General features: G+C 67.9%; 22 non-coding genes across 22 annotated transcripts; all 22 read right to left on the reverse strand.

Moving 5' to 3' along the window:
* Nucleotides 1-219: 219 nt before the first annotated feature.
* TRNAK-UUU (transfer RNA lysine (anticodon UUU)) lies at nt 220-292 on the reverse strand. Its single transcript has one exon. It is a non-coding gene; the product is annotated as a tRNA-Lys (tRNA).
* A 1,115-nt stretch (nt 293-1,407) lies between these two features.
* TRNAK-UUU (transfer RNA lysine (anticodon UUU)) lies at nt 1,408-1,480 on the reverse strand. Its single transcript has one exon. It is a non-coding gene; the product is annotated as a tRNA-Lys (tRNA).
* A 1,115-nt stretch (nt 1,481-2,595) lies between these two features.
* Nucleotides 2,596-2,668, reverse strand: TRNAK-UUU (transfer RNA lysine (anticodon UUU)). Its single transcript has one exon. It is a non-coding gene; the product is annotated as a tRNA-Lys (tRNA).
* A 1,128-nt stretch (nt 2,669-3,796) lies between these two features.
* On the reverse strand, nt 3,797-3,869 carry TRNAK-UUU (transfer RNA lysine (anticodon UUU)). The gene has a single exon. It is a non-coding gene; the product is annotated as a tRNA-Lys (tRNA).
* A 1,128-nt stretch (nt 3,870-4,997) lies between these two features.
* TRNAK-UUU (transfer RNA lysine (anticodon UUU)) lies at nt 4,998-5,070 on the reverse strand. The gene has a single exon. It is a non-coding gene; the product is annotated as a tRNA-Lys (tRNA).
* Nucleotides 5,071-6,185: 1,115 nt separating this feature from the next.
* Nucleotides 6,186-6,258, reverse strand: TRNAK-UUU (transfer RNA lysine (anticodon UUU)). The gene has a single exon. It is a non-coding gene; the product is annotated as a tRNA-Lys (tRNA).
* Nucleotides 6,259-7,386: 1,128 nt separating this feature from the next.
* Nucleotides 7,387-7,459, reverse strand: TRNAK-UUU (transfer RNA lysine (anticodon UUU)). Its single transcript has one exon. It is a non-coding gene; the product is annotated as a tRNA-Lys (tRNA).
* A 1,128-nt stretch (nt 7,460-8,587) lies between these two features.
* On the reverse strand, nt 8,588-8,660 carry TRNAK-UUU (transfer RNA lysine (anticodon UUU)). Its single transcript has one exon. It is a non-coding gene; the product is annotated as a tRNA-Lys (tRNA).
* A 1,128-nt stretch (nt 8,661-9,788) lies between these two features.
* TRNAK-UUU (transfer RNA lysine (anticodon UUU)) lies at nt 9,789-9,861 on the reverse strand. Its single transcript has one exon. It is a non-coding gene; the product is annotated as a tRNA-Lys (tRNA).
* Nucleotides 9,862-10,976: 1,115 nt separating this feature from the next.
* Nucleotides 10,977-11,049, reverse strand: TRNAK-UUU (transfer RNA lysine (anticodon UUU)). The gene has a single exon. It is a non-coding gene; the product is annotated as a tRNA-Lys (tRNA).
* A 1,115-nt stretch (nt 11,050-12,164) lies between these two features.
* Nucleotides 12,165-12,237, reverse strand: TRNAK-UUU (transfer RNA lysine (anticodon UUU)). Its single transcript has one exon. It is a non-coding gene; the product is annotated as a tRNA-Lys (tRNA).
* Nucleotides 12,238-13,352: 1,115 nt separating this feature from the next.
* TRNAK-UUU (transfer RNA lysine (anticodon UUU)) lies at nt 13,353-13,425 on the reverse strand. Its single transcript has one exon. It is a non-coding gene; the product is annotated as a tRNA-Lys (tRNA).
* A 1,128-nt stretch (nt 13,426-14,553) lies between these two features.
* On the reverse strand, nt 14,554-14,626 carry TRNAK-UUU (transfer RNA lysine (anticodon UUU)). Its single transcript has one exon. It is a non-coding gene; the product is annotated as a tRNA-Lys (tRNA).
* Nucleotides 14,627-15,754: 1,128 nt separating this feature from the next.
* TRNAK-UUU (transfer RNA lysine (anticodon UUU)) lies at nt 15,755-15,827 on the reverse strand. The gene has a single exon. It is a non-coding gene; the product is annotated as a tRNA-Lys (tRNA).
* Nucleotides 15,828-16,955: 1,128 nt separating this feature from the next.
* On the reverse strand, nt 16,956-17,028 carry TRNAK-UUU (transfer RNA lysine (anticodon UUU)). Its single transcript has one exon. It is a non-coding gene; the product is annotated as a tRNA-Lys (tRNA).
* Nucleotides 17,029-18,156: 1,128 nt separating this feature from the next.
* TRNAK-UUU (transfer RNA lysine (anticodon UUU)) lies at nt 18,157-18,229 on the reverse strand. Its single transcript has one exon. It is a non-coding gene; the product is annotated as a tRNA-Lys (tRNA).
* A 1,128-nt stretch (nt 18,230-19,357) lies between these two features.
* On the reverse strand, nt 19,358-19,430 carry TRNAK-UUU (transfer RNA lysine (anticodon UUU)). Its single transcript has one exon. It is a non-coding gene; the product is annotated as a tRNA-Lys (tRNA).
* A 1,128-nt stretch (nt 19,431-20,558) lies between these two features.
* TRNAK-UUU (transfer RNA lysine (anticodon UUU)) lies at nt 20,559-20,631 on the reverse strand. Its single transcript has one exon. It is a non-coding gene; the product is annotated as a tRNA-Lys (tRNA).
* Nucleotides 20,632-21,759: 1,128 nt separating this feature from the next.
* TRNAK-UUU (transfer RNA lysine (anticodon UUU)) lies at nt 21,760-21,832 on the reverse strand. The gene has a single exon. It is a non-coding gene; the product is annotated as a tRNA-Lys (tRNA).
* Nucleotides 21,833-22,960: 1,128 nt separating this feature from the next.
* Nucleotides 22,961-23,033, reverse strand: TRNAK-UUU (transfer RNA lysine (anticodon UUU)). The gene has a single exon. It is a non-coding gene; the product is annotated as a tRNA-Lys (tRNA).
* A 1,128-nt stretch (nt 23,034-24,161) lies between these two features.
* Nucleotides 24,162-24,234, reverse strand: TRNAK-UUU (transfer RNA lysine (anticodon UUU)). Its single transcript has one exon. It is a non-coding gene; the product is annotated as a tRNA-Lys (tRNA).
* A 1,128-nt stretch (nt 24,235-25,362) lies between these two features.
* On the reverse strand, nt 25,363-25,435 carry TRNAK-UUU (transfer RNA lysine (anticodon UUU)). The gene has a single exon. It is a non-coding gene; the product is annotated as a tRNA-Lys (tRNA).
* Between the last annotated feature and the right edge of the window lie 697 nt (nt 25,436-26,132).

Genomic DNA, 26,132 nt, shown 5'->3' on the forward strand with positions numbered 1-26,132 from the left:
ACGGAGCCGCGCGACGGGGCCCTGGTGGAGGCCCGGAGGCCTTTTTTTCCTGCAGAAGGGGAGGCCAGCGGGGAAGTTGCCTGTGGAGCGGCAGGCAGGAAACGGCCCCGGGGGAGGAAAGGCCAGGTAGTGAAGAGGGAAAAGGAAGACTCCCTGGAGGAAGAGAGACACGGGAGAGCCCCGCAGAAGAGCCCCGGGGAGGGGTGTAGGGCCCTTTCTCGCCTGACCAGGGACTTGAACCCTGGGCCCTCAGATTAAAAGTCTGATGCTCTACCGACTGAGCTAGCCAGGCTCACGGAGAAGGGGCCCCCGTTGGGGTCTCTAGAGACACTGGGCAGGAAAAGGCGACCGGTAGGCAGGACTCCACAGCCCTCCGGCTCCCAGAAGCCCCCGGGCTCAGGCCAGGCCTTCCCCGAGTAACCCACCGTCCCCTTGTCATGCCACGCTGGGCAGCTTTGGCAGCCCGGCTCAGCTGTCCCGGCGGAAGGGCGCCGGAAGACCGAGAGGCTGCCGCGCCTTCTCGGCCTTGCCTCCCTGTTACCGCCTGCCTCTGAGGCACCCGCGGGCCTAGCCCTGACAGAGACCGCAGAGCGAGCCACCCCCGGCTGCCGCGCTTCTCGCAGACGCTCCCCGCCTCCTCCAGCCCATGGCCGTCGTCCCCGCTTCCCAGAAGCGAGGCCGGGGGAGCTCCTTTGCCCGTGCCACGCTCCCGGCTCCTGCGCTGGCGCTCGGAGCCGAGCTGGGGCGGGCGCTCCCTTTGGCTGCTCCCCCGGGAGAGAGGGCCAAAGGGGCGATTTGGACGGCACGCTTTCTGCGCTTCCGGCCCGTGTCGCTTCTGGAGGGAAATGCCCCCCCTATTCCCTTGACCCGCGTACGTTGAAAACGGAAAAGGAAGCCACCAGGACACAGCGCTAAGTCCAAGTCGAGGCCGAGGGGCCTAAAGCGGCCGTGGGAGCGCAGGGACGCTTCACGTGGGTCAGGTCCCAAGCGGCACCTGGGGAACAAAGCTGTGGCAGCGGACGCGTGTCCTCGACGGAGCCAAAGCAGGCGAGATCCGTAGGACGGAGGGAGCGCCCTTCTGGCTCCCACGAGAGGAAGCCAAGGGGGCGGGGCGGCCGCCCGTTGGTCCCGAGGGCTCGGAGCCAGAGGTGCCCTTTTGGCCTCCCTCTGCTTTGTCTGCACCCCGGCGTCGGCTCGATAGACGGAGCCGCGCGACGGGGCCCTGGTGGAGGCCCGGAGGCCTTTTTTTCCTGCAGAAGGGGAGGCCAGCGGGGAAGTTGCCTGTGGAGCGGCAGGCAGGAAACGGCCCCGGGGGAGGAAAGGCCAGGTAGTGAAGAGGGAAAAGGAAGACTCCCTGGAGGAAGAGAGACACGGGAGAGCCCCAGGGAGGGGCGTAGGGCCCTTTCTCGCCTGACCAGGGACTTGAACCCTGGGCCCTCAGATTAAAAGTCTGATGCTCTACCGACTGAGCTAGCCAGGCTCACGGAGAAGGGGCCCCCGTTGGGGTCTCTAGAGACACTGGGCAGGAAAAGGCGACCGGTAGGCAGGACTCCACAGCCCTCCGGCTCCCAGAAGCCCCCGGGCTCAGGCCAGGCCTTCCCCGAGTAACCCACCGTCCCCTTGTCATGCCACGCTGGGCAGCTTTGGCAGCCCGGCTCAGCTGTCCCGGCGGAAGGGCGCCGGAAGACCGAGAGGCTGCCGCGCCTTCTCGGCCTTGCCTCCCTGTTACCGCCTGCCTCTGAGGCACCCGCGGGCCTAGCCCTGACAGAGACCGCAGAGCGAGCCACCCCCGGCTGCCGCGCTTCTCGCAGACGCTCCCCGCCTCCTCCAGCCCATGGCCGTCGTCCCCGCTTCCCAGAAGCGAGGCCGGGGGAGCTCCTTTGCCCGTGCCACGCTCCCGGCTCCTGCGCTGGCGCTCGGAGCCGAGCTGGGGCGGGCGCTCCCTTTGGCTGCTCCCCCGGGAGAGAGGGCCAAAGGGGCGATTTGGACGGCACGCTTTCTGCGCTTCCGGCCCGTGTCGCTTCTGGAGGGAAATGCCCCCCCTATTCCCTTGACCCGCGTACGTTGAAAACGGAAAAGGAAGCCACCAGGACACAGCGCTAAGTCCAAGTCGAGGCCGAGGGGCCTAAAGCGGCCGTGGGAGCGCAGGGACGCTTCACGTGGGTCAGGTCCCAAGCGGCACCTGGGGAACAAAGCTGTGGCAGCGGACGCGTGTCCTCGACGGAGCCAAAGCAGGCGAGATCCGTAGGACGGAGGGAGCGCCCTTCTGGCTCCCACGAGAGGAAGCCAAGGGGGCGGGGCGGCCGCCCGTTGGTCCCGAGGGCTCGGAGCCAGAGGTGCCCTTTCGGCCTCCCTCTGCTTTGTCTGCACCCCGGCGTCGGCTCGATAGACGGAGCCGCGCGACGGGGCCCTGGTGGAGGCCCGGAGGCCTTTTTTTCCTGCAGAAGGGGAGGCCAGCGGGGAAGTTGCCTGTGGAGCGGCAGGCAGGAAACGGCCCCGGGGGAGGAAAGGCCAGGTAGTGAAGAGGGAAAAGGAAGACTCCCTGGAGGAAGAGAGACACGGGAGAGCCCCGGGGAGGGGCGTAGGGCCCTTTCTCGCCTGACCAGGGACTTGAACCCTGGGCCCTCAGATTAAAAGTCTGATGCTCTACCGACTGAGCTAGCCAGGCTCACGGAGAAGGGGCCCCCGTTGGGGTCTCTAGAGACACTGGGCAGGAAAAGGCGACCGGTAGGCAGGACTCCACAGCCCTCCGGCTCCCAGAAGCCCCCGGGCTCAGGCCAGGCCTTCCCCGAGTAACCCACCGTCCCCTTGTCATGCCACGCTGGGCAGCTTTGGCAGCCCGGCTCAGCTGTCCCGGCGGAAGGGCGCCGGAAGACCGAGAGGCTGCCGCGCCTTCTCGGCCTTGCCTCCCTGTTACCGCCTGCCTCTGAGGCACCCGCGGGCCTAGCCCTGACAGAGACCGCAGAGCGAGCCACCCCCGGCTGCCGCGCTTCTCGCAGACGCTCCCCGCCTCCTCCAGCCCATGGCCGTCGTCCCCGCTTCCCAGAAGCGAGGCCGGGGGAGCTCCTTTGCCCGTGCCACGCTCCCGGCTCCTGCGCTGGCGCTCGGAGCCGAGCTGGGGCGGGCGCTCCCTTTGGCTGCTCCCCCGGGAGAGAGGGCCAAAGGGGCGATTTGGACGGCACGCTTTCTGCGCTTCCGGCCCGTGTCGCTTCTGGAGGGAAATGCCCCCCCTATTCCCTTGACCCGCGTACGTTGAAAACGGAAAAGGAAGCCACCAGGACACAGCGCTAAGTCCAAGTCGAGGCCGAGGGGCCTAAAGCGGCCGTGGGAGCGCAGGGACGCTTCACGTGGGTCAGGTCCCAAGCGGCACCTGGGGAACAAAGCTGTGGCAGCGGACGCGTGTCCTCGACGGAGCCAAAGCAGGCGAGATCCGTAGGACGGAGGGAGCGCCCTTCTGGCTCCCACGAGAGGAAGCCAAGGGGGCGGGGCGGCCGCCCGTTGGTCCCGAGGGCTCGGAGCCAGAGGTGCCCTTTTGGCCTCCCTCTGCTTTGTCTGCACCCCGGCGTCGGCTCGATAGACGGAGCCGCGCGACGGGGCCCTGGTGGAGGCCCGGAGGCCTTTTTTTCCTGCAGAAGGGGAGGCCAGCGGGGAAGTTGCCTGTGGAGCGGCAGGCAGGAAACGGCCCCGGGGGAGGAAAGGCCAGGTAGTGAAGAGGGAAAAGGAAGACTCCCTGGAGGAAGAGAGACACGGGAGAGCCCCGCAGAAGAGCCCCGGGGAGGGGCGTAGGGCCCTTTCTCGCCTGACCAGGGACTTGAACCCTGGGCCCTCAGATTAAAAGTCTGATGCTCTACCGACTGAGCTAGCCAGGCTCACGGAGAAGGGGCCCCCGTTGGGGTCTCTAGAGACACTGGGCAGGAAAAGGCGACCGGTAGGCAGGACTCCACAGCCCTCCGGCTCCCAGAAGCCCCCGGGCTCAGGCCAGGCCTTCCCCGAGTAACCCACCGTCCCCTTGTCATGCCACGCTGGGCAGCTTTGGCAGCCCGGCTCAGCTGTCCCGGCGGAAGGGCGCCGGAAGACCGAGAGGCTGCCGCGCCTTCTCGGCCTTGCCTCCCTGTTACCGCCTGCCTCTGAGGCACCCGCGGGCCTAGCCCTGACAGAGACCGCAGAGCGAGCCACCCCCGGCTGCCGCGCTTCTCGCAGACGCTCCCCGCCTCCTCCAGCCCATGGCCGTCGTCCCCGCTTCCCAGAAGCGAGGCCGGGGGAGCTCCTTTGCCCGTGCCACGCTCCCGGCTCCTGCGCTGGCGCTCGGAGCCGAGCTGGGGCGGGCGCTCCCTTTGGCTGCTCCCCCGGGAGAGAGGGCCAAAGGGGCGATTTGGACGGCACGCTTTCTGCGCTTCCGGCCCGTGTCGCTTCTGGAGGGAAATGCCCCCCCTATTCCCTTGACCCGCGTACGTTGAAAACGGAAAAGGAAGCCACCAGGACACAGCGCTAAGTCCAAGTCGAGGCCGAGGGGCCTAAAGCGGCCGTGGGAGCGCAGGGACGCTTCACGTGGGTCAGGTCCCAAGCGGCACCTGGGGAACAAAGCTGTGGCAGCGGACGCGTGTCCTCGACGGAGCCAAAGCAGGCGAGATCCGTAGGACGGAGGGAGCGCCCTTCTGGCTCCCACGAGAGGAAGCCAAGGGGGCGGGGCGGCCGCCCGTTGGTCCCGAGGGCTCGGAGCCAGAGGTGCCCTTTCGGCCTCCCTCTGCTTTGTCTGCACCCCGGCGTCGGCTCGATAGACGGAGCCGCGCGACGGGGCCCTGGTGGAGGCCCGGAGGCCTTTTTTTCCTGCAGAAGGGGAGGCCAGCGGGGAAGTTGCCTGTGGAGCGGCAGGCAGGAAACGGCCCCGGGGGAGGAAAGGCCAGGTAGTGAAGAGGGAAAAGGAAGACTCCCTGGAGGAAGAGAGACACGGGAGAGCCCCGCAGAAGAGCCCCGGGGAGGGGCGTAGGGCCCTTTCTCGCCTGACCAGGGACTTGAACCCTGGGCCCTCAGATTAAAAGTCTGATGCTCTACCGACTGAGCTAGCCAGGCTCACGGAGAAGGGGCCCCCGTTGGGGTCTCTAGAGACACTGGGCAGGAAAAGGCGACCGGTAGGCAGGACTCCACAGCCCTCCGGCTCCCAGAAGCCCCCGGGCTCAGGCCAGGCCTTCCCCGAGTAACCCACCGTCCCCTTGTCATGCCACGCTGGGCAGCTTTGGCAGCCCGGCTCAGCTGTCCCGGCGGAAGGGCGCCGGAAGACCGAGAGGCTGCCGCGCCTTCTCGGCCTTGCCTCCCTGTTACCGCCTGCCTCTGAGGCACCCGCGGGCCTAGCCCTGACAGAGACCGCAGAGCGAGCCACCCCCGGCTGCCGCGCTTCTCGCAGACGCTCCCCGCCTCCTCCAGCCCATGGCCGTCGTCCCCGCTTCCCAGAAGCGAGGCCGGGGGAGCTCCTTTGCCCGTGCCACGCTCCCGGCTCCTGCGCTGGCGCTCGGAGCCGAGCTGGGGCGGGCGCTCCCTTTGGCTGCTCCCCCGGGAGAGAGGGCCAAAGGGGCGATTTGGACGGCACGCTTTCTGCGCTTCCGGCCCGTGTCGCTTCTGGAGGGAAATGCCCCCCCTATTCCCTTGACCCGCGTACGTTGAAAACGGAAAAGGAAGCCACCAGGACACAGCGCTAAGTCCAAGTCGAGGCCGAGGGGCCTAAAGCGGCCGTGGGAGCGCAGGGACGCTTCACGTGGGTCAGGTCCCAAGCGGCACCTGGGGAACAAAGCTGTGGCAGCGGACGCGTGTCCTCGACGGAGCCAAAGCAGGCGAGATCCGTAGGACGGAGGGAGCGCCCTTCTGGCTCCCACGAGAGGAAGCCAAGGGGGCGGGGCGGCCGCCCGTTGGTCCCGAGGGCTCGGAGCCAGAGGTGCCCTTTCGGCCTCCCTCTGCTTTGTCTGCACCCCGGCGTCGGCTCGATAGACGGAGCCGCGCGACGGGGCCCTGGTGGAGGCCCGGAGGCCTTTTTTTCCTGCAGAAGGGGAGGCCAGCGGGGAAGTTGCCTGTGGAGCGGCAGGCAGGAAACGGCCCCGGGGGAGGAAAGGCCAGGTAGTGAAGAGGGAAAAGGAAGACTCCCTGGAGGAAGAGAGACACGGGAGAGCCCCAGGGAGGGGCGTAGGGCCCTTTCTCGCCTGACCAGGGACTTGAACCCTGGGCCCTCAGATTAAAAGTCTGATGCTCTACCGACTGAGCTAGCCAGGCTCACGGAGAAGGGGCCCCCGTTGGGGTCTCTAGAGACACTGGGCAGGAAAAGGCGACCGGTAGGCAGGACTCCACAGCCCTCCGGCTCCCAGAAGCCCCCGGGCTCAGGCCAGGCCTTCCCCGAGTAACCCACCGTCCCCTTGTCATGCCACGCTGGGCAGCTTTGGCAGCCCGGCTCAGCTGTCCCGGCGGAAGGGCGCCGGAAGACCGAGAGGCTGCCGCGCCTTCTCGGCCTTGCCTCCCTGTTACCGCCTGCCTCTGAGGCACCCGCGGGCCTAGCCCTGACAGAGACCGCAGAGCGAGCCACCCCCGGCTGCCGCGCTTCTCGCAGACGCTCCCCGCCTCCTCCAGCCCATGGCCGTCGTCCCCGCTTCCCAGAAGCGAGGCCGGGGGAGCTCCTTTGCCCGTGCCACGCTCCCGGCTCCTGCGCTGGCGCTCGGAGCCGAGCTGGGGCGGGCGCTCCCTTTGGCTGCTCCCCCGGGAGAGAGGGCCAAAGGGGCGATTTGGACGGCACGCTTTCTGCGCTTCCGGCCCGTGTCGCTTCTGGAGGGAAATGCCCCCCCTATTCCCTTGACCCGCGTACGTTGAAAACGGAAAAGGAAGCCACCAGGACACAGCGCTAAGTCCAAGTCGAGGCCGAGGGGCCTAAAGCGGCCGTGGGAGCGCAGGGACGCTTCACGTGGGTCAGGTCCCAAGCGGCACCTGGGGAACAAAGCTGTGGCAGCGGACGCGTGTCCTCGACGGAGCCAAAGCAGGCGAGATCCGTAGGACGGAGGGAGCGCCCTTCTGGCTCCCACGAGAGGAAGCCAAGGGGGCGGGGCGGCCGCCCGTTGGTCCCGAGGGCTCGGAGCCAGAGGTGCCCTTTCGGCCTCCCTCTGCTTTGTCTGCACCCCGGCGTCGGCTCGATAGACGGAGCCGCGCGACGGGGCCCTGGTGGAGGCCCGGAGGCCTTTTTTTCCTGCAGAAGGGGAGGCCAGCGGGGAAGTTGCCTGTGGAGCGGCAGGCAGGAAACGGCCCCGGGGGAGGAAAGGCCAGGTAGTGAAGAGGGAAAAGGAAGACTCCCTGGAGGAAGAGAGACACGGGAGAGCCCCGCAGAAGAGCCCCGGGGAGGGGCATAGGGCCCTTTCTCGCCTGACCAGGGACTTGAACCCTGGGCCCTCAGATTAAAAGTCTGATGCTCTACCGACTGAGCTAGCCAGGCTCACGGAGAAGGGGCCCCCGTTGGGGTCTCTAGAGACACTGGGCAGGAAAAGGCGACCGGTAGGCAGGACTCCACAGCCCTCCGGCTCCCAGAAGCCCGCGGGCTCAGGCCAGGCCTTCCCCGAGTAACCCACCGTCCCCTTGTCATGCCACGCTGGGCAGCTTTGGCAGCCCGGCTCAGCTGTCCCGGCGGAAGGGCGCCGGAAGACCGAGAGGCTGCCGCGCCTTCTCGGCCTTGCCTCCCTGTTACCGCCTGCCTCTGAGGCACCCGCGGGCCTAGCCCTGACAGAGACCGCAGAGCGAGCCACCCCCGGCTGCCGCGCTTCTCGCAGACGCTCCCCGCCTCCTCCAGCCCATGGCCGTCGTCCCCGCTTCCCAGAAGCGAGGCCGGGGGAGCTCCTTTGCCCGTGCCACGCTCCCGGCTCCTGCGCTGGCGCTCGGAGCCGAGCTGGGGCGGGCGCTCCCTTTGGCTGCTCCCCCGGGAGAGAGGGCCAAAGGGGCGATTTGGACGGCACGCTTTCTGCGCTTCCGGCCCGTGTCGCTTCTGGAGGGAAATGCCCCCCCTATTCCCTTGACCCGCGTACGTTGAAAACGGAAAAGGAAGCCACCAGGACACAGCGCTAAGTCCAAGTCGAGGCCGAGGGGCCTAAAGCGGCCGTGGGAGCGCAGGGACGCTTCACGTGGGTCAGGTCCCAAGCGGCACCTGGGGAACAAAGCTGTGGCAGCGGACGCGTGTCCTCGACGGAGCCAAAGCAGGCGAGATCCGTAGGACGGAGGGAGCGCCCTTCTGGCTCCCACGAGAGGAAGCCAAGGGGGCGGGGCGGCCGCCCGTTGGTCCCGAGGGCTCGGAGCCAGAGGTGCCCTTTCGGCCTCCCTCTGCTTTGTCTGCACCCCGGCGTCGGCTCGATAGACGGAGCCGCGCGACGGGGCCCTGGTGGAGGCCCGGAGGCCTTTTTTTCCTGCAGAAGGGGAGGCCAGCGGGGAAGTTGCCTGTGGAGCGGCAGGCAGGAAACGGCCCCGGGGGAGGAAAGGCCAGGTAGTGAAGAGGGAAAAGGAAGACTCCCTGGAGGAAGAGAGACACGGGAGAGCCCCGCAGAAGAGCCCCGGGGAGGGGCGTAGGGCCCTTTCTCGCCTGACCAGGGACTTGAACCCTGGGCCCTCAGATTAAAAGTCTGATGCTCTACCGACTGAGCTAGCCAGGCTCACGGAGAAGGGGCCCCCGTTGGGGTCTCTAGAGACACTGGGCAGGAAAAGGCGACCGGTAGGCAGGACTCCACAGCCCTCCGGCTCCCAGAAGCCCGCGGGCTCAGGCCAGGCCTTCCCCGAGTAACCCACCGTCCCCTTGTCATGCCACGCTGGGCAGCTTTGGCAGCCCGGCTCAGCTGTCCCGGCGGAAGGGCGCCGGAAGACCGAGAGGCTGCCGCGCCTTCTCGGCCTTGCCTCCCTGTTACCGCCTGCCTCTGAGGCACCCGCGGGCCTAGCCCTGACAGAGACCGCAGAGCGAGCCACCCCCGGCTGCCGCGCTTCTCGCAGACGCTCCCCGCCTCCTCCAGCCCATGGCCGTCGTCCCCGCTTCCCAGAAGCGAGGCCGGGGGAGCTCCTTTGCCCGTGCCACGCTCCCGGCTCCTGCGCTGGCGCTCGGAGCCGAGCTGGGGCGGGCGCTCCCTTTGGCTGCTCCCCCGGGAGAGAGGGCCAAAGGGGCGATTTGGACGGCACGCTTTCTGCGCTTCCGGCCCGTGTCGCTTCTGGAGGGAAATGCCCCCCCTATTCCCTTGACCCGCGTACGTTGAAAACGGAAAAGGAAGCCACCAGGACACAGCGCTAAGTCCAAGTCGAGGCCGAGGGGCCTAAAGCGGCCGTGGGAGCGCAGGGACGCTTCACGTGGGTCAGGTCCCAAGCGGCACCTGGGGAACAAAGCTGTGGCAGCGGACGCGTGTCCTCGACGGAGCCAAAGCAGGCGAGATCCGTAGGACGGAGGGAGCGCCCTTCTGGCTCCCACGAGAGGAAGCCAAGGGGGCGGGGCGGCCGCCCGTTGGTCCCGAGGGCTCGGAGCCAGAGGTGCCCTTTCGGCCTCCCTCTGCTTTGTCTGCACCCCGGCGTCGGCTCGATAGACGGAGCCGCGCGACGGGGCCCTGGTGGAGGCCCGGAGGCCTTTTTTTCCTGCAGAAGGGGAGGCCAGCGGGGAAGTTGCCTGTGGAGCGGCAGGCAGGAAACGGCCCCGGGGGAGGAAAGGCCAGGTAGTGAAGAGGGAAAAGGAAGACTCCCTGGAGGAAGAGAGACACGGGAGAGCCCCGCAGAAGAGCCCCGGGGAGGGGCGTAGGGCCCTTTCTCGCCTGACCAGGGACTTGAACCCTGGGCCCTCAGATTAAAAGTCTGATGCTCTACCGACTGAGCTAGCCAGGCTCACGGAGAAGGGGCCCCCGTTGGGGTCTCTAGAGACACTGGGCAGGAAAAGGCGACCGGTAGGCAGGACTCCACAGCCCTCCGGCTCCCAGAAGCCCCCGGGCTCAGGCCAGGCCTTCCCCGAGTAACCCACCGTCCCCTTGTCATGCCACGCTGGGCAGCTTTGGCAGCCCGGCTCAGCTGTCCCGGCGGAAGGGCGCCGGAAGACCGAGAGGCTGCCGCGCCTTCTCGGCCTTGCCTCCCTGTTACCGCCTGCCTCTGAGGCACCCGCGGGCCTAGCCCTGACAGAGACCGCAGAGCGAGCCACCCCCGGCTGCCGCGCTTCTCGCAGACGCTCCCCGCCTCCTCCAGCCCATGGCCGTCGTCCCCGCTTCCCAGAAGCGAGGCCGGGGGAGCTCCTTTGCCCGTGCCACGCTCCCGGCTCCTGCGCTGGCGCTCGGAGCCGAGCTGGGGCGGGCGCTCCCTTTGGCTGCTCCCCCGGGAGAGAGGGCCAAAGGGGCGATTTGGACGGCACGCTTTCTGCGCTTCCGGCCCGTGTCGCTTCTGGAGGGAAATGCCCCCCCTATTCCCTTGACCCGCGTACGTTGAAAACGGAAAAGGAAGCCACCAGGACACAGCGCTAAGTCCAAGTCGAGGCCGAGGGGCCTAAAGCGGCCGTGGGAGCGCAGGGACGCTTCACGTGGGTCAGGTCCCAAGCGGCACCTGGGGAACAAAGCTGTGGCAGCGGACGCGTGTCCTCGACGGAGCCAAAGCAGGCGAGATCCGTAGGACGGAGGGAGCGCCCTTCTGGCTCCCACGAGAGGAAGCCAAGGGGGCGGGGCGGCCGCCCGTTGGTCCCGAGGGCTCGGAGCCAGAGGTGCCCTTTTGGCCTCCCTCTGCTTTGTCTGCACCCCGGCGTCGGCTCGATAGACGGAGCCGCGCGACGGGGCCCTGGTGGAGGCCCGGAGGCCTTTTTTTCCTGCAGAAGGGGAGGCCAGCGGGGAAGTTGCCTGTGGAGCGGCAGGCAGGAAACGGCCCCGGGGGAGGAAAGGCCAGGTAGTGAAGAGGGAAAAGGAAGACTCCCTGGAGGAAGAGAGACACGGGAGAGCCCCAGGGAGGGGCGTAGGGCCCTTTCTCGCCTGACCAGGGACTTGAACCCTGGGCCCTCAGATTAAAAGTCTGATGCTCTACCGACTGAGCTAGCCAGGCTCACGGAGAAGGGGCCCCCGTTGGGGTCTCTAGAGACACTGGGCAGGAAAAGGCGACCGGTAGGCAGGACTCCACAGCCCTCCGGCTCCCAGAAGCCCCCGGGCTCAGGCCAGGCCTTCCCCGAGTAACCCACCGTCCCCTTGTCATGCCACGCTGGGCAGCTTTGGCAGCCCGGCTCAGCTGTCCCGGCGGAAGGGCGCCGGAAGACCGAGAGGCTGCCGCGCCTTCTCGGCCTTGCCTCCCTGTTACCGCCTGCCTCTGAGGCACCCGCGGGCCTAGCCCTGACAGAGACCGCAGAGCGAGCCACCCCCGGCTGCCGCGCTTCTCGCAGACGCTCCCCGCCTCCTCCAGCCCATGGCCGTCGTCCCCGCTTCCCAGAAGCGAGGCCGGGGGAGCTCCTTTGCCCGTGCCACGCTCCCGGCTCCTGCGCTGGCGCTCGGAGCCGAGCTGGGGCGGGCGCTCCCTTTGGCTGCTCCCCCGGGAGAGAGGGCCAAAGGGGCGATTTGGACGGCACGCTTTCTGCGCTTCCGGCCCGTGTCGCTTCTGGAGGGAAATGCCCCCCCTATTCCCTTGACCCGCGTACGTTGAAAACGGAAAAGGAAGCCACCAGGACACAGCGCTAAGTCCAAGTCGAGGCCGAGGGGCCTAAAGCGGCCGTGGGAGCGCAGGGACGCTTCACGTGGGTCAGGTCCCAAGCGGCACCTGGGGAACAAAGCTGTGGCAGCGGACGCGTGTCCTCGACGGAGCCAAAGCAGGCGAGATCCGTAGGACGGAGGGAGCGCCCTTCTGGCTCCCACGAGAGGAAGCCAAGGGGGCGGGGCGGCCGCCCGTTGGTCCCGAGGGCTCGGAGCCAGAGGTGCCCTTTCGGCCTCCCTCTGCTTTGTCTGCACCCCGGCGTCGGCTCGATAGACGGAGCCGCGCGACGGGGCCCTGGTGGAGGCCCGGAGGCCTTTTTTTCCTGCAGAAGGGGAGGCCAGCGGGGAAGTTGCCTGTGGAGCGGCAGGCAGGAAACGGCCCCGGGGGAGGAAAGGCCAGGTAGTGAAGAGGGAAAAGGAAGACTCCCTGGAGGAAGAGAGACACGGGAGAGCCCCAGGGAGGGGCGTAGGGCCCTTTCTCGCCTGACCAGGGACTTGAACCCTGGGCCCTCAGATTAAAAGTCTGATGCTCTACCGACTGAGCTAGCCAGGCTCACGGAGAAGGGGCCCCCGTTGGGGTCTCTAGAGACACTGGGCAGGAAAAGGCGACCGGTAGGCAGGACTCCACAGCCCTCCGGCTCCCAGAAGCCCCCGGGCTCAGGCCAGGCCTTCCCCGAGTAACCCACCGTCCCCTTGTCATGCCACGCTGGGCAGCTTTGGCAGCCCGGCTCAGCTGTCCCGGCGGAAGGGCGCCGGAAGACCGAGAGGCTGCCGCGCCTTCTCGGCCTTGCCTCCCTGTTACCGCCTGCCTCTGAGGCACCCGCGGGCCTAGCCCTGACAGAGACCGCAGAGCGAGCCACCCCCGGCTGCCGCGCTTCTCGCAGACGCTCCCCGCCTCCTCCAGCCCATGGCCGTCGTCCCCGCTTCCCAGAAGCGAGGCCGGGGGAGCTCCTTTGCCCGTGCCACGCTCCCGGCTCCTGCGCTGGCGCTCGGAGCCGAGCTGGGGCGGGCGCTCCCTTTGGCTGCTCCCCCGGGAGAGAGGGCCAAAGGGGCGATTTGGACGGCACGCTTTCTGCGCTTCCGGCCCGTGTCGCTTCTGGAGGGAAATGCCCCCCCTATTCCCTTGACCCGCGTACGTTGAAAACGGAAAAGGAAGCCACCAGGACACAGCGCTAAGTCCAAGTCGAGGCCGAGGGGCCTAAAGCGGCCGTGGGAGCGCAGGGACGCTTCACGTGGGTCAGGTCCCAAGCGGCACCTGGGGAACAAAGCTGTGGCAGCGGACGCGTGTCCTCGACGGAGCCAAAACAGGCGAGATCCGTAGGACGGAGGGAGCGCCCTTCTGGCTCCCACGAGAGGAAGCCAAGGGGGCGGGGCGGCCGCCCGTTGGTCCCGAGGGCTCGGAGCCAGAGGTGCCCTTTTGGCCTCCCTCTGCTTTGTCTGCACCCCGGCGTCGGCTCGATAGACGGAGCCGCGCGACGGGGCCCTGGTGGAGGCCCGGAGGCCTTTTTTTCCTGCAGAAGGGGAGGCCAGCGGGGAAGTTGCCTGTGGAGCGGCAGGCAGGAAACGGCCCCGGGGGAGGAAAGGCCAGGTAGTGAAGAGGGAAAAGGAAGACTCCCTGGAGGAAGAGAGACACGGGAGAGCCCCAGGGAGGGGCGTAGGGCCCTTTCTCGCCTGACCAGGGACTTGAACCCTGGGCCCTCAGATTAAAAGTCTGATGCTCTACCGACTGAGCTAGCCAGGCTCACGGAGAAGGGGCCCCCGTTGGGGTCTCTAGAGACACTGGGCAGGAAAAGGCGACCGGTAGGCAGGACTCCACAGCCCTCCGGCTCCCAGAAGCCCCCGGGCTCAGGCCAGGCCTTCCCCGAGTAACCCACCGTCCCCTTGTCATGCCACGCTGGGCAGCTTTGGCAGCCCGGCTCAGCTGTCCCGGCGGAAGGGCGCCGGAAGACCGAGAGGCTGCCGCGCCTTCTCGGCCTTGCCTCCCTGTTACCGCCTGCCTCTGAGGCACCCGCGGGCCTAGCCCTGACAGAGACCGCAGAGCGAGCCACCCCCGGCTGCCGCGCTTCTCGCAGACGCTCCCCGCCTCCTCCAGCCCATGGCCGTCGTCCCCGCTTCCCAGAAGCGAGGCCGGGGGAGCTCCTTTGCCCGTGCCACGCTCCCGGCTCCTGCGCTGGCGCTCGGAGCCGAGCTGGGGCGGGCGCTCCCTTTGGCTGCTCCCCCGGGAGAGAGGGCCAAAGGGGCGATTTGGACGGCACGCTTTCTGCGCTTCCGGCCCGTGTCGCTTCTGGAGGGAAATGCCCCCCCTATTCCCTTGACCCGCGTACGTTGAAAACGGAAAAGGAAGCCACCAGGACACAGCGCTAAGTCCAAGTCGAGGCCGAGGGGCCTAAAGCGGCCGTGGGAGCGCAGGGACGCTTCACGTGGGTCAGGTCCCAAGCGGCACCTGGGGAACAAAGCTGTGGCAGCGGACGCGTGTCCTCGACGGAGCCAAAGCAGGCGAGATCCGTAGGACGGAGGGAGCGCCCTTCTGGCTCCCACGAGAGGAAGCCAAGGGGGCGGGGCGGCCGCCCGTTGGTCCCGAGGGCTCGGAGCCAGAGGTGCCCTTTTGGCCTCCCTCTGCTTTGTCTGCACCCCGGCGTCGGCTCGATAGACGGAGCCGCGCGACGGGGCCCTGGTGGAGGCCCGGAGGCCTTTTTTTCCTGCAGAAGGGGAGGCCAGCGGGGAAGTTGCCTGTGGAGCGGCAGGCAGGAAACGGCCCCGGGGGAGGAAAGGCCAGGTAGTGAAGAGGGAAAAGGAAGACTCCCTGGAGGAAGAGAGACACGGGAGAGCCCCGCAGAAGAGCCCCAGGGAGGGGCGTAGGGCCCTTTCTCGCCTGACCAGGGACTTGAACCCTGGGCCCTCAGATTAAAAGTCTGATGCTCTACCGACTGAGCTAGCCAGGCTCACGGAGAAGGGGCCCCCGTTGGGGTCTCTAGAGACACTGGGCAGGAAAAGGCGACCGGTAGGCAGGACTCCACAGCCCTCCGGCTCCCAGAAGCCCGCGGGCTCAGGCCAGGCCTTCCCCGAGTAACCCACCGTCCCCTTGTCATGCCACGCTGGGCAGCTTTGGCAGCCCGGCTCAGCTGTCCCGGCGGAAGGGCGCCGGAAGACCGAGAGGCTGCCGCGCCTTCTCGGCCTTGCCTCCCTGTTACCGCCTGCCTCTGAGGCACCCGCGGGCCTAGCCCTGACAGAGACCGCAGAGCGAGCCACCCCCGGCTGCCGCGCTTCTCGCAGACGCTCCCCGCCTCCTCCAGCCCATGGCCGTCGTCCCCGCTTCCCAGAAGCGAGGCCGGGGGAGCTCCTTTGCCCGTGCCACGCTCCCGGCTCCTGCGCTGGCGCTCGGAGCCGAGCTGGGGCGGGCGCTCCCTTTGGCTGCTCCCCCGGGAGAGAGGGCCAAAGGGGCGATTTGGACGGCACGCTTTCTGCGCTTCCGGCCCGTGTCGCTTCTGGAGGGAAATGCCCCCCCTATTCCCTTGACCCGCGTACGTTGAAAACGGAAAAGGAAGCCACCAGGACACAGCGCTAAGTCCAAGTCGAGGCCGAGGGGCCTAAAGCGGCCGTGGGAGCGCAGGGACGCTTCACGTGGGTCAGGTCCCAAGCGGCACCTGGGGAACAAAGCTGTGGCAGCGGACGCGTGTCCTCGACGGAGCCAAAGCAGGCGAGATCCGTAGGACGGAGGGAGCGCCCTTCTGGCTCCCACGAGAGGAAGCCAAGGGGGCGGGGCGGCCGCCCGTTGGTCCCGAGGGCTCGGAGCCAGAGGTGCCCTTTCGGCCTCCCTCTGCTTTGTCTGCACCCCGGCGTCGGCTCGATAGACGGAGCCGCGCGACGGGGCCCTGGTGGAGGCCCGGAGGCCTTTTTTTCCTGCAGAAGGGGAGGCCAGCGGGGAAGTTGCCTGTGGAGCGGCAGGCAGGAAACGGCCCCGGGGGAGGAAAGGCCAGGTAGTGAAGAGGGAAGAGGAAGACTCCCTGGAGGAAGAGAGACACGGGAGAGCCCCGCAGAAGAGCCCCGGGGAGGGGCGTAGGGCCCTTTCTCGCCTGACCAGGGACTTGAACCCTGGGCCCTCAGATTAAAAGTCTGATGCTCTACCGACTGAGCTAGCCAGGCTCACGGAGAAGGGGCCCCCGTTGGGGTCTCTAGAGACACTGGGCAGGAAAAGGCGACCGGTAGGCAGGACTCCACAGCCCTCCGGCTCCCAGAAGCCCCCGGGCTCAGGCCAGGCCTTCCCCGAGTAACCCACCGTCCCCTTGTCATGCCACGCTGGGCAGCTTTGGCAGCCCGGCTCAGCTGTCCCGGCGGAAGGGCGCCGGAAGACCGAGAGGCTGCCGCGCCTTCTCGGCCTTGCCTCCCTGTTACCGCCTGCCTCTGAGGCACCCGCGGGCCTAGCCCTGACAGAGACCGCAGAGCGAGCCACCCCCGGCTGCCGCGCTTCTCGCAGACGCTCCCCGCCTCCTCCAGCCCATGGCCGTCGTCCCCGCTTCCCAGAAGCGAGGCCGGGGGAGCTCCTTTGCCCGTGCCACGCTCCCGGCTCCTGCGCTGGCGCTCGGAGCCGAGCTGGGGCGGGCGCTCCCTTTGGCTGCTCCCCCGGGAGAGAGGGCCAAAGGGGCGATTTGGACGGCACGCTTTCTGCGCTTCCGGCCCGTGTCGCTTCTGGAGGGAAATGCCCCCCCTATTCCCTTGACCCGCGTACGTTGAAAACGGAAAAGGAAGCCACCAGGACACAGCGCTAAGTCCAAGTCGAGGCCGAGGGGCCTAAAGCGGCCGTGGGAGCGCAGGGACGCTTCACGTGGGTCAGGTCCCAAGCGGCACCTGGGGAACAAAGCTGTGGCAGCGGACGCGTGTCCTCGACGGAGCCAAAGCAGGCGAGATCCGTAGGACGGAGGGAGCGCCCTTCTGGCTCCCACGAGAGGAAGCCAAGGGGGCGGGGCGGCCGCCCGTTGGTCCCGAGGGCTCGGAGCCAGAGGTGCCCTTTCGGCCTCCCTCTGCTTTGTCTGCACCCCGGCGTCGGCTCGATAGACGGAGCCGCGCGACGGGGCCCTGGTGGAGGCCCGGAGGCCTTTTTTTCCTGCAGAAGGGGAGGCCAGCGGGGAAGTTGCCTGTGGAGCGGCAGGCAGGAAACGGCCCCGGGGGAGGAAAGGCCAGGTAGTGAAGAGGGAAAAGGAAGACTCCCTGGAGGAAGAGAGACACGGGAGAGCCCCGCAGAAGAGCCCCAGGGAGGGGCGTAGGGCCCTTTCTCGCCTGACCAGGGACTTGAACCCTGGGCAAACAGATTAAAAGTCTGATGCTCTACCGACTGAGCTAGCCAGGCTCACGGAGAAGGGGCCCCCGTTGGGGTCTCTAGAGACACTGGGCAGGAAAAGGCGACCAGTAGGCAGGACTCCACAGCCCTCCGGCTCCCAGAAGCCCGCGGGCTCAGGCCAGGCCTTCCCCGAGTAACCCACCGTCCCCTTGTCATGCCACGCTGGGCAGCTTTGGCAGCCCGGCTCAGCTGTCCCGGCGGAAGGGCGCCGGAAGACCGAGAGGCTGCCGCGCCTTCTCGGCCTTGCCTCCCTGTTACCGCCTGCCTCTGAGGCACCCGCGGGCCTAGCCCTGACAGAGACCGCAGAGCGAGCCACCCCCGGCTGCCGCGCTTCTCGCAGACGCTCCCCGCCTCCTCCAGCCCATGGCCGTCGTCCCCGCTTCCCAGAAGCGAGGCCGGGGGAGCTCCTTTGCCCGTGCCACGCTCCCGGCTCCTGCGCTGGCGCTCGGAGCCGAGCTGGGGCGGGCGCTCCCTTTGGCTGCTCCCCCGGGAGAGAGGGCCAAAGGGGCGATTTGGACGGCACGCTTTCTGCGCTTCCGGCCCGTGTCGCTTCTGGAGGGAAATGCCCCCCCTATTCCCTTGACCCGCGTACGTTGAAAACGGAAAAGGAAGCCACCAGGACACAGCGCTAAGTCCAAGTCGAGGCCGAGGGGCCTAAAGCGGCCGTGGGAGCGCAGGGACGCTTCACGTGGGTCAGGTCCCAAGCGGCACCTGGGGAACAAAGCTGTGGCAGCGGACGCGTGTCCTCGACGGAGCCAAAGCAGGCGAGATCCGTAGGATGGAGGGAGCGCCCTTCTGGCTCCCACGAGAGGAAGCCAAGGGGGCGGGGCGGCCGCCCGTTGGTCCCGAGGGCTCGGAGCCAGAGGTGCCCTTTTGGCCTCCCTCTGCTTTGTCTGCACCCCGGCGTCGGCTCGATAGACGGAGCCGCGCGACGGGGCCCTGGTGGAGGCCCGGAGGCCTTTTTTTCCTGCAGAAGGGGAGGCCAGCGGGGAAGTTGCCTGTGGAGCGGCAGGCAGGAAACGGCCCCGGGGGAGGAAAGGCCAGGTAGTGAAGAGGGAAAAGGAAGACTCCCTGGAGGAAGAGAGACACGGGAGAGCCCCGCAGAAGAGCCCCGGGGAGGGGCGTAGGGCCCTTTCTCGCCTGACCAGAGACTTGAACCCTGGGCCCTCAGATTAAAAGTCTGATGCTCTACCGACTGAGCTAGCCAGGCTCACAGAGAAGGGGCCCCCGTTGGGGTCTCTAGAGACACTGGGCAGGAAAAGGCGACCGGTAGGCAGGACTCCACAGCCCTCCGGCTCCCAGAAGCCCCCGGGCTCAGGCCAGGCCTTCCCCGAGTAACCCACCGTCCCCTTGTCATGCCACGCTGGGCAGCTTTGGCAGCCCGGCTCAGCTGTCCCGGCGGAAGGGCGCCGGAAGACCGAGAGGCTGCCGCGCCTTCTCGGCCTTGCCTCCCTGTTACCGCCTGCCTCTAAGGCACCCGCGGGCCTAGCCCTGACAGAGACCGCAGAGCGAGCCACCCCCGGCTGCCGCGCTTCTCGCAGACGCTCCCCGCCTCCTCCAGCCCATGGCCGTCGTCCCCGCTTCCCAGAAGCGAGGCCGGGGGAGCTCCTTTGCCCGTGCCACGCTCCCGGCTCCTGCGCTGGCGCTCGGAGCCGAGCTGGGGCGGGCGCTCCCTTTGGCTGCTCCCCCGGGAGAGAGGGCCAAAGGGGCGATTTGGACGGCACGCTTTCTGCGCTTCCGGCCCGTGTCGCTTCTGGAGGGAAATGCCCCCCCTATTCCCTTGACCCGCGTACGTTGAAAACGGAAAAGGAAGCCACCAGGACACAGCGCAAAGTCCAAGTCGAGGCCGAGGGGCCTAAAGCGGCCGTGGGAGCGCAGGGACGCTTCACGTGGGTCAGGTCCCAAGCGGCACCTGGGGAACAAAGCTGTGGCAGCGGACGCGTGTCCTCGACGGAGCCAAAACAGGCGAGATCCGTAGGACGGAGGGAGCGCCCTTCTGGCTCCCACGAGAGGAAGCCAAGGGGGCGGGGCGGCCGCCCGTTGGTCCCGAGGGCTCGGAGCCAGAGGTGCCCTTTTGGCCTCCCTCTGCTTTGTCTGCACCCCGGCGTCGGCTCGATAGACGGAGCCGCGCGACGGGGCCCTGGTGGAGGCCCGGAGGCCTTTTTTTCCTGCAGAAGGGGAGGCCAGCGGGGAAGTTGCCTGTGGAGCGGTAGGCAGGAAACAGCCCCGGGGGAGGAAAGGCCAGGTAGTGAAGAGGGAAAAGGAAGACTCCCTGGAGGAAGAGAGACACGGGAGAGCACCGCAGAAGAGCCCCAGGGAGAGGTGTAGGGCCCTTTCTCGCCTGACCAGGGACTTGAACCCTGGGCCCTCAGATTAAAAGTCTGATGCTCTACCGACTGAGCTAGCCAGGCTCACGGAGAAGGGGCCCCCGTTGGGGTCTCTAGAGACACTGGGCAGGAAAAGGCGACCGGTAGGCAGGACTCCACAGCCCTCCGGCTCCCAGAAGCCCGCGGGCTCAGGCCAGGCCTTCCCCGAGTAACCCACCGTCCCCTTGTCATGCCACGCTGGGCAGCTTTGGCAGCCCGGCTCAGCTGTCCCGGCGGAAGGGCGCCGGAAGACCGAGAGGCTGCCGCGCCTTCTCGGCCTTGCCTCCCTGTTACCGCCTGCCTCTGAGGCACCCGCGGGCCTAGCCCTGACAGAGACCGCAGAGCGAGCCACCCCCGGCTGCCGCGCTTCTCGCAGACGCTCCCCGCCTCCTCCAGCCCATGGCCGTCGTCCCCGCTTCCCAGAAGCGAGGCCGGGGGAGCTCCTTTGCCCGTGCCACGCTCCCGGCTCCTGCGCTGGCGCTCGGAGCCGAGCTGGGGCGGGCGCTCCCTTTGGCTGCTCCCCCGGGAGAGAGGGCCAAAGGGGCGATTTGGACGGCACGCTTTCTGCGCTTCCGGCCCGTGTCGCTTCTGGAGGGAAATGCCCCCCCTATTCCCTTGACCCGCGTACGTTGAAAACGGAAAAGGAAGCCACCAGGACACAGCGCTAAGTCCAAGTCGAGGCCGAGGGGCCTAAAGCGGCCGTGGGAGCGCAGGGACGCTTCACGTGGGTCAGGTCCCAAGCGGCACCTGGGGAACAAAGCTGTGGCAGCGGACGCGTGTCCTCGACGGAGCCAAAACAGGCGAGATCCGTAGGACGGAGGGAGCGCCCTTCTGGCTCCCACGAGAGGAAGCCAAGGGGGCGGGGCGGCCGCCCGTTGGTCCCGAGGGCTCGGAGCCAGAGGTGCCCTTTCGGCCTCCCTCTGCTTTGTCTGCACCCCGGCGTCGGCTCGATAGACGGAGCCGCGCGACGGGGCCCTGGTGGAGGCCCGGAGGCCTTTTTTTCCTGCAGAAGGGGAGGCCAGCGGGGAAGTTGCCTGTGGAGCGGCAGGCAGGAAACGGCCCCGGGGGAGGAAAGGCCAGGTAGTGAAGAGGGAAAAGGAAGACTCCCTGGAGGAAGAGAGACACGGGAGAGCCCCGCAGAAGAGCCCCAGGGAGGGGCGTAGGGCCCTTTCTCGCCTGACCAGGGACTTGAACCCTGGGCCCTCAGATTAAAAGTATGATGCTCTACCGACTGAGCTAGCCAGGCTCACGGAGAAGGGGCCCCCGTTGGGGTCTCTAGAGACACTGGGCAGGAAAAGGCGACCGGTAGGCAGGACTCCACAGCCCTCCGGCTCCCAGAAGCCCGCGGGCTCAGGCCAGGCCTTCCCCGAGTAACCCACCGTCCCCTTGTCATGCCACGCTGGGCAGCTTTGGCAGCCCGGCTCAGCTGTCCCGGCGGAAGGGCGCCGGAAGACCGAGAGGCTGCCGCGCCTTCTCGGCCTTGCCTCCCTGTTACCGCCTGCCTCTGAGGCACCCGCGGGCCTAGCCCTGACAGAGACCGCAGAGCGAGCCACCCCCGGCTGCCGCGCTTCTCGCAGACGCTCCCCGCCTCCTCCAGCCCATGGCCGTCGTCCCCGCTTCCCAGAAGCGAGGCCGGGGGAGCTCCTTTGCCCGTGCCACGCTCCCGGCTCCTGCGCTGGCGCTCGGAGCCGAGCTGGGGCGGGCGCTCCCTTTGGCTGCTCCCCCGGGAGAGAGGGCCAAAGGGGCGATTTGGACGGCACGCTTTCTGCGCTTCCGGCCCGTGTCGCTTCTGGAGGGAAATGCCCCCCCTATTCCCTTGACCCGCGTACGTTGAAAACGGAAAAGGAAGCCACCAGGACACAGCGCTAAGTCCAAGTCGAGGCCGAGGGGCCTAAAGCGGCCGTGGGAGCGCAGGGACGCTTCACGTGGGTCAGGTCCCAAGCGGCACCTGGGGAACAAAGCTGTGGCAGCGGACGCGTGTCCTCGACGGAGCCAAAACAGGCGAGATCCGTAGGACGGAGGGAGCGCCCTTCTGGCTCCCACGAGAGGAAGCCAAGGGGGCGGGGCGGCCGCCCGTTGGTCCCGAGGGCTCGGAGCCAGAGGTGCCCTTTCGGCCTCCCTCTGCTTTGTCTGCACCCCGGCGTCGGCTCGATAGACGGAGCCGCGCGACGGGGCCCTGGTGGAGGCCCGGAGGCCTTTTTTTCCTGCAGAAGGGGAGGCCAGCGGGGAAGTTGCCTGTGGAGCGGCAGGCAGGAAACGGCCCCGGGGGAGGAAAGGCCAGGTAGTGAAGAGGGAAAAGGAAGACTCCCTGGAGGAAGAGAGACACGGGAGAGCCCCACAGAAGAGCCCCGGGGAGGGGCGTAGGGCCCTTTTTTGCCTGACCAGGGACTTGAACCCTGGGCCCTCAGATTAAAAGTCTGATGCTCTACCGACTGAGCTAGCCAGGCTCACGGAGACGGGGCCCCCGTTGGGGTCTCTAGAGACACTGGGCAGGAAAAGGCGACCGGTAGGCAGGACTCCACAGCCCTCCGGCTCCCAGAAGCCCGCGGGCTCAGGCCAGGCCTTCCCCGAGTAACCCACCGTCCCCTTGTCATGCCACGCTGGGCAGCTTTGGCAGCCCGGCTCAGCTGTCCCGGCGGAAGGGCGCCGGAAGACCGAGAGGCTGCCGCGCCTTCTCGGCCTTGCCTCCCTGTTACCGCCTGCCTCTGAGGCACCCGCGGGCCTAGCCCTGACAGAGACCGCAGAGCGAGCCACCCCCGGCTGCCGCGCTTCTCGCAGACGCTCCCCGCCTCCTCCAGCCCATGGCCGTCGTCCCCGCTTCCCAGAAGCGAGGCCGGGGGAGCTCCTTTGCCCGTGCCACGCTCCCGGCTCCTGCGCTGGCGCTCGGAGCCGAGCTGGGGCGGGCGCTCCCTTTGGCTGCTCCCCCGGGAGAGAGGGCCAAAGGGGCGATTTGGACGGCACGCTTTCTGCGCTTCCGGCCCGTGTCACTTCTGGAGGGAAATGCCCCCCCTATTCCCTTGACCCGCGTACGTTGAAAACGGAAAAGGAAGCCACCAGGACACAGCGCTAAGTCCAAGTCGAGGCCGAGGGGCCTAAAGCGGCCGTGGGAGCGCAGGGACGCTTCACGTGGGTCAGGTCCCAAGCGGCACCTGGGGAACAAAGCTGTGGCAGCGGACGCGTGTCCTCGACGGAGCCAAAGCAGGCGAGATCCGTAGGACGGAGGGAGCGCCCTTCTGGCTCCCACGAGAGGAAGCCAAGGGGGCGGGGCGGCCGCCCGTTGGTCCCGAGGGCTCGGAGCCAGAGGTGCCCTTTCGGCCTCCCTCTGCTTTGTCTGCACCCCGGCGTCGGCTCGATAGACGGAGCCGCGCGACGGGGCCCTGGTGGAGGCCCGGAGGCCTTTTTTTCCTGCAGAAGGGGAGGCCAGCGGGGAAGTTGCCTGTGGAGCGGCAGGCAGGAAACGGCCCCGGGGGAGGAAAGGCCAGGTAGTGAAGAGGGAAAAGGAAGACTCCCTGGAGGAAGAGAGACACGGGAGAGCCCCGCAGAAGAGCCCCAGGGAGGGGCGTAGGGCCCTTTCTCGCCTGACCAGGGACTTGAACCCTGGGCAAACAGATTAAAAGTCTGATGCTCTACCGACTGAGCTAGCCAGGCTCACGGAGAAGGGGCCCCCGTTGGGGTCTCTAGAGACACTGGGCAGGAAAAGGCGACCAGTAGGCAGGACTCCACAGCCCTCCGGCTCCCAGAAGCCCGCGGGCTCAGGCCAGGCCTTCCCCGAGTAACCCACCGTCCCCTTGTCATGCCACGCTGGGCAGCTTTGGCAGCCCGGCTCAGCTGTCCCGGCGGAAGGGCGCCGGAAGACCGAGAGGCTGCCGCGCCTTCTCGGCCTTGCCTCCCTGTTACCGCCTGCCTCTGAGGCACCCGCGGGCCTAGCCCTGACAGAGACCGCAGAGCGAGCCACCCCCGGCTGCCGCGCTTCTCGCAGACGCTCCCCGCCTCCTCCAGCCCATGGCCGTCGTCCCCGCTTCCCAGAAGCGAGGCCGGGGGAGCTCCTTTGCCCGTGCCACGCTCCCGGCTCCTGCGCTGGCGCTCGGAGCCGAGCTGGGGCGGGCGCTCCCTTTGGCTGCTCCCCCGGGAGAGAGGGCCAAAGGGGCGATTTGGACGGCACGCTTTCTGCGCTTCCGGCCCGTGTCGCTTCTGGAGGGAAATGCCCCCCCTATTCCCTTGACCCGCGTACGTTGAAAACGGAAAAGGAAGCCACCAGGACACAGCGCTAAGTCCAAGTCGAGGCCGAGGGGCCTAAAGCGGCCGTGGGAGCGCAGGGACGCTTCACGTGGGTCAGGTCCCAAGCGGCACCTGGGGAACAAAGCTGTGGCAGCGGACGCGTGTCCTCGACGGAGCCAAAGCAGGCGAGATCCGTAGGATGGAGGGAGCGCCCTTCTGGCTCCCACGAGAGGAAGCCAAGGGGGCGGGGCGGCCGCCCGTTGGTCCCGAGGGCTCGGAGCCAGAGGTGCCCTTTTGGCCTCCCTCTGCTTTGTCTGCACCCCGGCGTCGGCTCGATAGACGGAGCCGCGCGACGGGGCCCTGGTGGAGGCCCGGAGGCCTTTTTTTCCTGCAGAAGGGGAGGCCAGCGGGGAAGTTGCCTGTGGAGCGGCAGGCAGGAAACGGCCCCGGGGGAGGAAAGGCCAGGTAGTGAAGAGGGAAAAGGAAGACTCCCTGGAGGAAGAGAGACACGGGAGAGCCCCGCAGAAGAGCCCCGGGGAGGGGCGTAGGGCCCTTTCTCGCCTGACCAGAGACTTGAACCCTGGGCCCTCAGATTAAAAGTCTGATGCTCTACCGACTGAGCTAGCCAGGCTCACAGAGAAGGGGCCCCCGTTGGGGTCTCTAGAGACACTGGGCAGGAAAAGGCGACCGGTAGGCAGGACTCCACAGCCCTCCGGCTCCCAGAAGCCCCCGGGCTCAGGCCAGGCCTTCCCCGAGTAACCCACCGTCCCCTTGTCATGCCACGCTGGGCAGCTTTGGCAGCCCGGCTCAGCTGTCCCGGCGGAAGGGCGCCGGAAGACCGAGAGGCTGCCGCGCCTTCTCGGCCTTGCCTCCCTGTTACCGCCTGCCTCTAAGGCACCCGCGGGCCTAGCCCTGACAGAGACCGCAGAGCGAGCCACCCCCGGCTGCCGCGCTTCTCGCAGACGCTCCCCGCCTCCTCCAGCCCATGGCCGTCGTCCCCGCTTCCCAGAAGCGAGGCCGGGGGAGCTCCTTTGCCCGTGCCACGCTCCCGGCTCCTGCGCTGGCGCTCGGAGCCGAGCTGGGGCGGGCGCTCCCTTTGGCTGCTCCCCCGGGAGAGAGGGCCAAAGGGGCGATTTGGACGGCACGCTTTCTGCGCTTCCGGCCCGTGTCGCTTCTGGAGGGAAATGCCCCCCCTATTCCCTTGACCCGCGTACGTTGAAAACGGAAAAGGAAGCCACCAGGACACAGCGCTAAGTCCAAGTCGAGGCCGAGGGGCCTAAAGCGGCCGTGGGAGCGCAGGGACGCTTCACGTGGGTCAGGTCCCAAGCGGCACCTGGGGAACAAAGCTGTGGCAGCGGACGCGTGTCCTCGACGGAGCCAAAACAGGCGAGATCCGTAGGACGGAGGGAGCGCCCTTCTGGCTCCCACGAGAGGAAGCCAAGGGGGCGGGGCGGCCGCCCGTTGGTCCCGAGGGCTCGGAGCCAGAGGTGCCCTTTTGGCCTCCCTCTGCTTTGTCTGCACCCCGGCGTCGGCTCGATAGACGGAGCCGCGCGACGGGGCCCTGGTGGAGGCCCGGAGGCCTTTTTTTCCTGCAGAAGGGGAGGCCAGCGGGGAAGTTGCCTGTGGAGCGGTAGGCAGGAAACAGCCCCGGGGGAGGAAAGGCCAGGTAGTGAAGAGGGAAAAGGAAGACTCCCTGGAGGAAGAGAGACACGGGAGAGCCCCGCAGAAGAGCCCCAGGGAGAGGTGTAGGGCCCTTTCTCGCCTGACCAGGGACTTGAACCCTGGGCCCTCAGATTAAAAGTCTGATGCTCTACCGACTGAGCTAGCCAGGCTCACGGAGAAGGGGCCCCCGTTGGGGTCTCTAGAGACACTGGGCAGGAAAAGGCGACCGGTAGGCAGGACTCCACAGCCCTCCGGCTCCCAGAAGCCCGCGGGCTCAGGCCAGGCCTTCCCCGAGTAACCCACCGTCCCCTTGTCATGCCACGCTGGGCAGCTTTGGCAGCCCGGCTCAGCTGTCCCGGCGGAAGGGCGCCGGAAGACCGAGAGGCTGCCGCGCCTTCTCGGCCTTGCCTCCCTGTTACCGCCTGCCTCTGAGGCACCCGCGGGCCTAGCCCTGACAGAGACCGCAGAGCGAGCCACCCCCGGCTGCCGCGCTTCTCGCAGACGCTCCCCGCCTCCTCCAGCCCATGGCCGTCGTCCCCGCTTCCCAGAAGCGAGGCCGGGGGAGCTCCTTTGCCCGTGCCACGCTCCCGGCTCCTGCGCTGGCGCTCGGAGCCGAGCTGGGGCGGGCGCTCCCTTTGGCTGCTCCCCCGGGAGAGAGGGCCAAAGGGGCGATTTGGACGGCACGCTTTCTGCGCTTCCGGCCCGTGTCGCTTCTGGAGGGAAATGCCCCCCCTATTCCCTTGACCCGCGTACGTTGAAAACGGAAAAGGAAGCCACCAGGACACAGCGCTAAGTCCAAGTCGAGGCCGAGGGGCCTAAAGCGGCCGTGGGAGCGCAGGGACGCTTCACGTGGGTCAGGTCCCAAGC

Source organism: Pelodiscus sinensis, chromosome 24, assembly GCF_049634645.1.
Source record: "Pelodiscus sinensis isolate JC-2024 chromosome 24, ASM4963464v1, whole genome shotgun sequence".
Lineage (NCBI taxonomy): Eukaryota > Metazoa > Chordata > Testudines > Trionychidae > Pelodiscus > Pelodiscus sinensis.